Here is an 8,951-nt window from a genome sequence, read left to right on the forward strand (position 1 = left end):
TAAATATTTTAATACCTTCTTCTAACATTGTTTAATTTCATCTTTTAAAATCAGGAAGGGTTCCCTTGGCAACCAAGTTATATCCTCCTCCCTGGGTGGCATGATTCTGGTATAAAAATTATATGATGCAAACTAGTCAAAGATTATTTTAAAATTAACCCATTATTTCCCAGTTTACAACTTATATCAGGCCTATATTTTTCTGTGAAAAAGGAACTAAACAATTCTGCTGTCTAAGCCTTTAAAAACAAAAATGGAATAAAAAAGAATTAAAAATTATGGTTGTGATGGGAAGAGAAAAATTATATATATATATAGTGCTTGCTTTGGATCAGGGGATTAGGACCTGCTCATTTATCTGTTATTGCTTCTGTATTCCTATATCAGGAGAAGTGGCATCAAATGGACTGAGTGTTAAAAGACCCAGTGTGTGTGTGTGTGTGTGTGTGTGTGTGTGTGGGTGTGTGTGTGTGTGTGTGTGGGTATGTGTGTGTGTGTACACGTACCTAGCTGTATCTTCGGGAAAGATAAGCTTTGTGGCCTGATAGCTGTTATGGATGAAATATTTTCTGTCCCCCACCAAATCCATATGTTGAAACTCTAACCCTTTCAATGTGATGATATGGGATGTGGGACCTTTGGAGGTAATTAGGAATAGATAAGGTCCTGAGCGTGGAGCTCTCATGAATGGGATTAGTACCCTTATCAACCTCACAAGACAGGGCATGCTTCTTCTGCTCTCTTCTGCGTGATGACATGGTGAGAAGTCTGCAACCTGGAGGAGGGCTCTCACCAGAACGCACCGTGCTGCTTCTCTCATCTTGGACTTCTGGCCTCCAGAATGGTGAGAAAGAAACGTCTGTTGTTTATAAGCCACCCATTTTACGGTATTCTGTTTTAACAGCCTGAACTGACAAAGACAGTAGCTTTAAATTCACCCAAATCATACAGGTGGAACTAAAGATATAATTGTATTTTCTATAAATGTAATTTACAGTTTTTATCAGTAACTTCAGTTTCCTTTGCTTGAGTCCAATTAAGTTATTTACAAAATATTTTCTGGAAAAAATGATGATCTGGAATTCAAACATTTTTCTCAACTGTGAACGTGAATAAGCAGGAGGGTGAGTAAAAAAAATGCTTATAATCTACAGTGGCTTGTTCTATAAAGTAAGAGAGCAAAGCACACATTGTTTTAAAAAACTGTTACAATGTGTTAGGAAACATTGTAAAAGTGGCATTATAGAAATGCTACATTATAGAAAATTTGGCAAACTGCAGTAAAAGGAAAAGCAGGAAAAAAAATTAAACTCAAGTTCCATCTAAAGACAAACACAGTTAACATTTTGAAGTACTTTCCTAGGATTAGGATTCTTTTTTAAAAATTCAATTTTGTAACTCAGAAAGTCCTTCTAAGAGTTACAAGCTATCAAAAGCAATTTCTGTGATAATATATTAATTTTTGGCAACATATATTTAAAGGTAAAACAAAAGGACATAACTTTAAGTGAAGATGGCTGTTACATTGTCCTTTAATTAGCTACAGAATTTACCCTTCACAGGCAGTACCACTGCTGGAACACTATCTTCAAAGGATAATCTGAAATGCAAAAACAGAGACTCAAGATGTTTCCACAGAATCACTTTTTGGGAAATTGTCAATCAATGGTGTCATATCTATATGATTGAATACTATGCAGCCACTAAAATATAAGGATTTAAAAAATAACATGTGAAATGATTACTAGCCAATGTTAAGCCAAAAAAAAAGCAGATTTCAAAGTTTCATATAAAATATGATCTCAATTATGTTTTCACAAAGCAGAAGAAATGTGGTACCAAAACACATCATAAAACACCAAAAAGGTTGCTATATCTGAATGCTGGGATTATAAATAAATCTGATTACTTTCTCTGTAATTTTTTGCATATCCAAACATTTTCTACAATGATTGTGTATTTATTTTATAATTGTATTTTTGAAAATAAAACAACATAAGCTGTTCCCTTGCTCCATTTTCTGGGAACCATACTTGGAACAAAGGAAGAGATTAATTGCACCAAGCATCCCTTCCTCAGAATAGTTCCTGTGTTTCTAATCACATGGCAGCTGTTTGCGTGGTAATAGTCTGCTCCGAGTTTTATAGAAGCTGTGTTTCTTAATTGAGTGCTTTGAAGAGTCTTAAGACCATGCAGAAAGTAGAGTAGGGGCCCTCTCTCTGGCAGGGTTAGCTTGTAACACAGTTTGAAATATTTTTCAGGGATGGTCACAGCCTTCCCTGTTAGTGTCCACATTTCTTGGGAAGCAGTGGCCCAGACACAGGGCTCCTGCAAGCCTGGGCATAAAACCTCACTTACAGAGGAAGCCTCGTTGGACCAGTGTGGGCCTGAGCTCTTCATCACAGATAGGGTCCTTCTGTAGCTTGTAGCAACAGAAACTGGCCCAGGGCTTTGCTTTTCTTCTGACCAGGTGGAGCCTGAATACAACACCCATTTTTGATTTTGCAAAAGGTACGATTTGACGGAGCCTCATTTCTGGGCTGGGCAGTCTACCCATTTGCTGTTCACTATGACTTTTTCCCCAAGAGCACGTGGTAACTCCAGAAGGCCTTCAATGACAAAACCCAAAAGGAGGAACCTAGGGTTTTTCTCTATTTTGATGGGGGCAGGTGGTCAAAGAGGGGAGGGGGTACTTAACACTACAGAGCATCAGTGGTCTCAAGTGTAATAAAAAAAAAAAAAAGGCTCACTTTTCTCACTGGGCTGGTGGGGAGGCAGACGAGGGACTCCAGGAAGAAGGGAGCACAGGGCTTTTTCAGAGGCCATTTAAGGGCTTGACTGCCCAGGTGGGACGTGCAGGTTTTGTGACATCCATGATCCAAAGTAAGTCATCTGATCAACTTGGCAAAGTTTCTTCAAAATAGGAAACATTGTCTAGTCCTTGTCTAGAGGAGATGCTGGATGCTCTCTGAGTTGGCTTGGGGATGAGTGTTTAGAAGGCCAGGATCAAGGACTGATTGTCCTTTATGAACCTGTCACCATTTCAAGAGGAAATGAACAGACCAGAAACCAATCAACAATGCAAAAGCTGCTTTTGTGTCTGAATGGGAAGCAGGCCCTCCTGAGGGCCTCGAGCCCTGGGACTGAGGCATTGCTCCCCGCCCAGCTAACGCAGCTGGTGCTGAAGGAGCATCACTGATTCCTTCATGGGCAGGGGCTGTGCCGTTGGTGGGGCTGGAGGCCGAGTCTCACCCTGCCACCTCCCCCCACAGCGTGTCCTTCTCACCATCCGGCACCATTCTAGGCAAGTCTTCCAGCTTCTGGGACAGACACATCTGACACCAGGGGAAAACTACAGTTGCGTGGTCCCTTACTCCATCTGCTGGCTCTCCATCCTCACCCTGTGCCCACCTCCTGGCTCTGGCTGGCTGTTCGTACCCTGCACCCACGGGTTCCCTATTGCAGCACCAGGAAGGCCTTTCGGGGTGAGTCAACATTCTGCTTACATACATTTGCTCCTCATTGAAAGGGCATGGGTGGCAGGAGAAGAGACTTATTTATTAATTATAAATTTCAAAATGAAATTAGTTTTAAAGTTTTTCTGATTGTAAAAACTGTGCATTCTTATGGTAAGAAAAAGTCAAAGTATACAGAAAAATCATAAGAAAAAAGCCAAAAAAACCCCACACCCCTCTAAAATCTCAGCATTGATTGGTAACCACTGTTAACATTTTGGTGAACGGTCCTCCCCCTTCCCTCTTTGCTACATTCTCAATGGGAATATACTGTATATTCTTTTGAAAACTTTTTTTTTTTAATTTAGAAAACCTCAATCATTTGTTCTTAAATCTGTTTGCCTTTAAACTCAACAATGTGTCTGAGTGTTTTTTTTTTTAAGGTAAATATAGTACCACATTGTTATTTTTGTGGTTGTACGTTATTTTTTTGCATTGTAGGATATACCTTAATTTAATTAAAAACCCTTGATAGATATATCATTTACTTTCAATTTATAGTAATAATGGTACCCTTACTTTTTTTTATTAGTAGAAGCAATAGAAGAAAAATAAGAACAGTATTTGTAGACTTTTCAAAATATCTGTTACATAAATTTCTAGAAGTATTAGGTTGCCAAAAGTTTGTTCAGGTTTTTCCTTAACATCTTACAGAAATTGAAGACAAAAATTTTGGCTAGCCCAATAGAATCATTGAGTCTAAAGATATTTGTATTTATTATTTTGACTTATGTAGCTAAACTGCTTTTTGAATTATTATTTTTAAAATTTATTTATTTTCTAAGTGAAGGATAATTGTTTTACAGGATTTTGTTTTCTGTCAAAGCTCAAGATGAATCAGCTTAGGTATACATGAACTCAAATAATGGGAGAAGTCTTTGGTGCCGCAACAGCTATCTTCTTGTGTTATGTTTTAGAGTACACAAAATGGATTTATTGTTTCCTTCTGAAAGACAGATACTTTTTATGCAGTGCTTGTCAAGAAATTAGGTACATGCTCATGGACAAGTTGATTCACTTTTAGGGGGCTTTGTATCTCATCTGTGTAAATCAGCCTTGGACTAAATGCAATCCAAGATCCCTTACATGTCTAAGATTTTACAGTTTTATGATGCCGGGGCAGGGCCGGGGTGGGGCGGAAAGCAGTGACCAAATATCTTAATGTTGTCTGCCTGCCTTTTTATTTTTTACCGTATTTTTTCAGAGTTTCAGTTGGAGTCTTATTGTTGTTGTTCAATTGCTAAAGTTGTATCCAGCTCTTTTGTGACCTTGTGGACTGTAGCCCACCAGGCTCCTCTGTCCAAGGGGTTTCCCGGGCAAGAATACTGGAGTGGTTACTATTTCCTTCTTCAGGGGATCTTCCTGACCCAGGAATTGAACCTGTGTTTCCTGCATTGGCAGGCAGATTCTTTATCACTGAGCCACCAGGGAAGCCTGCTGGAGTTTTATTTTAGTTGTATATTAATTCAGAAACGATTAACAACTGCACAATGTTGTCTCCCTATCCTACAATGACCTTGTGATTGGATGTTGTTATTTCTTCATGAAAATAGTGCAAATGAAATGGGTTATATCCTTTTTTTTGCCTACTATCTATGCTTCTCCCTCAGTGCCTAATTCAGGGCTCTTTACCCCAAAAGGGGCTACCTAACTTTCTAATAGTATACATATACCTTGTTACATGTGAAAATAAGCAAAGCAATATATGCATATTATATATATATATATATATATGGTTGTATATGTGTGTGGGAGTGCACACATGTGTGCACACTTGTAGTTTTGCCTATTGCATCTCACCAGCAGCTCGCATAATGAGAATGCTGAGGCATTAAACCTTGGTTCAACGGTTTGGTTCAAAGCAATTCTCGTTATTCTAATTTCACTCAAGCTTCTCCCCTGAGCTTGTATATTCCATGCTACTCCATTTCTCAGCTTCCTCGCCTGGCAGGTATCTTGAGCTTGACATGTTTAAATCAGAACTCCTTATGTCTCCTGCATCCTCCAATACCTTCTTCTACAGTCTCCCCCAATTCGGTAAACGACAACTCCATTCTCCCAAGAAACACATTTGTGCCACTCTTGCTTTCTCTTTACCTCACACTGGTCAGTTCTGTCTGGTCTACCTCCGTGTCACCCTCCAGCAAAATGGGCTCTCTTGGTAATAAAGTTGTCCAGCTCTGCTGGACCACACACAGCTCATGCTCCAGGCTACATGTTTTAAAGTATCTTTCACCTCGAAGGCTGCAGTCAAAATCTTGTTTCCTCTGCATACAAGTCTCCTTGTTGCTGGGTTCTTAGGCATGGTAGTTGGAGTTGATAGGCAGTTACTTAGAATTTCTACTCAAGTGCTCTTTTGAAACCACTTTTTAATTAAAAAGTTAGATCCCCAAGATCCACTGAATATCTGGCTAGCCTGCAGTTCCATTACAAGGCTGGAGAAAAAACGTCTGTAATTGTTTGTTGCTTTATACTCTTATTTAGTTCTTAGGATGGACAGGGACACAAGTAACCAACACTGACTGAATGAAATAAAAAGTGATGGGCAGAGGTGTTTCAGGTGAAATGTGTCTGGCCCCGAAGACTCCAGGGGCCTAGGCTGCAAATGCGCAGGCACGACCAGTGACCTAGTTGGTCAGGTATGGGCAAGGAGAGACAGGGGGTTGTCCCAGAAGTCAGGAGCTGAGGCATATGGGCTGAATCTAGAGGGAAGGCTCATTTTATCTTTTCTGAGGACTAAATGGCACTAGTGGTAAAAAACCCGCCTGCCAATCCAGGGGACATAAGAGTTGTGGGTTTGATCCCTGGGTTGGGAAGATACCCTGGAGGAGGACATGGCAGTCCACTCCAATATTCTTGCCTGCAGAATCCCATGGACAGAGGAGTATGGCAGGTGGTAGTCCATCGAGTTGTAAAGTGCTGGACATGACTCAAGCGACTTAGCAGGCAAGCACACCCAAATGAGGTGCCCAGATCAACATGGAGCAAGCACCGTATACAGCTAGAACCAAAGCCCTTCATTTCTCAAAAGAGATGAAAGACGATGGTTCAACTTTGTTTCCCATAGGTATCTCTTTAAGACTGTTTTCTAGGGTAGGGTGGGTGGAGTTTTTAGCATCTCAAGAGAGTGTTAAGAACACATCTGCTTTGTTTGGGTGTTTGATTTTCCTTTAACCACAGTGATAGATACACTTTGTGGTGTTTGTTTTTGGCAGAGTAGTTAAGGCTGTGGGCTTAGGACTCAGTAAGAATTCCCTCTACATTACAACTCTACCACTTACTGCTGCTAAGTCGCTTCAGTCGTATCCGACTCTGTGCAACCCCATAGACAGCAGCCCACCAGGCTCCCCGTCCCTGGGATTCTCCAGGCAAGAAGACTGGAGTAGGTTGCCATTTCCTTCTCCAACACTTACTAGCATAGACAAATTTTTTTCACCTCTTTGAGTCACAGTTTAGTCATCTGCAAAATGGGTATGGTAAGGCCTACCTTATGGGTTGATGTGAAGATTGAATGCAATAATCCAGCCTCCGTGCCTGGCATTTAGTTAATGCTCAATAGCTGCTATTATTGGTGCTGTTATCATTACCACTATTATTAGAGTTGAATGTGGCACAGAGGTCATCAGGCCTACCTTCATTACATCTGAGAAAGAAACTGACCCTCAGAGCTCACAGGTCCCTTACCATCATCCCTCCATGGCAGGTTCCTGGCTGAACCATCCAGTGCAGCCTCTGGAGCTCTTTCATCATACTCATCATTGCCTGGTGGCTGAAGTTTGTAATCATTCTTGCCTCCCTGCCAGGTGGAATATTGGCATGGAGTTGCCTGCAGAGTTTAAAGGGAAGAAAATAATAGTTTACAAACTCTGTGGGGCCAGGGACCATGTCTGTCTTGGTCTCTTCCATATCCCTTGTGCTAACTACAATGTCTAGTGTTTAGTAATATAATAGTTAATACACAAATACATGTGTATTACATGAAGCATATTCAGCAAGGAGGTGACTACAAATACATCACAGTGGAAATATGGCACCCATGAGCACTGACTTCTCCCCTGGGAGTCGTTCCTGAACACATTTGCCCATGTCCCTCCTGTGCTCCTAGAGTGCTTTGAACAAGGATGAAAGCAATTTACGTGAGAGGCCATTGCATTTGGCCCTCACATTGACTCTTTCCTTTTTCTCCCCCTCTGTTTCTCTGTGCCCTTTTCTTCTTTCTCTCTCACTTCTACTTCCTACTCTTGATCAATTCTTTAATGAGGATAGGCTATGTTGTGCTACAGAAATAAGCCACCTCTAATATTCAGTGGCTTAATACAGCAAAATTTATTTCTACAAATCTGGGTGTTACTCCAGGACAAATGCCATCCATGTGTTGGCTCAGCATTCCAGGCTTCTGTCTTATGGCACTGCCCACAGCTGCAAAGATGCCCACCCCAAGGCTGGGTACAGAGCCTTCAAGGAGCTCATCCGGGCATGAAGCACTTGACCCCATGTCATGCCCACCTGCTCTGGTGTGGGCTGGTCACCTGGACTCACCCACAGGTTGGGAAGGGTCATCCCTCCATGGGCTCAGAAGGTCCTAGAGGCAAGGAGAGCAGGATCTGGGTGAGTATTAGATGGCTCTACCACAGGTCTTTTTCAAAACTCAACCCTTTTCCTCATCTGTTCTCCCTTCTTTTCCACTTACATTCTCTTCTTTCCTTAGTCCTTTCCCTGCCTCCTGTGTCTTGCCCACCTCACTCCGGCTCCTGGTCTGTATCCTACTGTGTGATGCAGAACAGATGCTGACTGAGGATACTGTTGCAATTGTCGGGTCTGCTTGACTCTGACCTTCTTGCCTGGATATAGACAAAGGCAACAGAGTTTCCCTCCTCCTTTTGGATCACTGGGAACTTACAAAATCCTCCTGTTGTCCTGAGTGCTTCTTCCCAGGCCTGGAAAGGACTGGCAGAAGGTCAGGCCAGGCATCTTGCACTTGGGAGACACCAGGCAGTCCCAGAATCTTCCCCTTCTCCCTTCAGGAGTCAGCGCCCTCAAAGACCCCACCAATCTCAGCACACGGCTCAGTGGAGCTGGATGTTCATTTGGAGTGATGTGTATTTGATTTTCTGCATAGGATCTAGTCACTGACCACTTACCTTGACTGTAAGGAGTGATTAGTTTCTTAATAGCATCAATAAGGTCTCTACATGAGTATTTCAGATTGGCCTCAGAGTGAAACAAGTTGAGATGGAAGTTGATTTTTTTTTAATACTAATTTTGTAACAGATGAAAAGAACCTGTGTGGCAGACAGGAAGCACATGGTATGGGGGCCAGATTGCCTGACTCTGCCATCGATTTATCGGCTCTTATTAGTTGAGTCTCTTTCCCTCTGGGTCTCATTCCTGCAAACAAGAGTGGTTGGACAAGGTGAACTTTGAAGCATCTTTGAG

General features: G+C 41.7%; 1 long non-coding RNA gene across 1 annotated transcript; it reads right to left on the reverse strand.

Annotated features, from left to right (window-relative positions):
• Positions 1 to 1,515: 1,515 nt before the first annotated feature.
• On the reverse strand, positions 1,516 to 8,742 carry LOC123330920. The gene is made up of 5 exons (XR_006547184.1): positions 8,657 to 8,742; positions 8,206 to 8,356; positions 8,022 to 8,097; positions 7,200 to 7,341; positions 1,516 to 1,600 (listed from the first exon to the last, which is right to left on the reverse strand). It is a non-coding gene; the product is annotated as an uncharacterized LOC123330920 (long non-coding RNA).
• Between the last annotated feature and the right edge of the window lie 209 nt (positions 8,743 to 8,951).

Source organism: Bubalus bubalis, chromosome 2 (assembly GCF_019923935.1).
Source record: "Bubalus bubalis isolate 160015118507 breed Murrah chromosome 2, NDDB_SH_1, whole genome shotgun sequence".
Classification (NCBI taxonomy): Eukaryota; Metazoa; Chordata; class Mammalia; order Artiodactyla; family Bovidae; genus Bubalus; species Bubalus bubalis.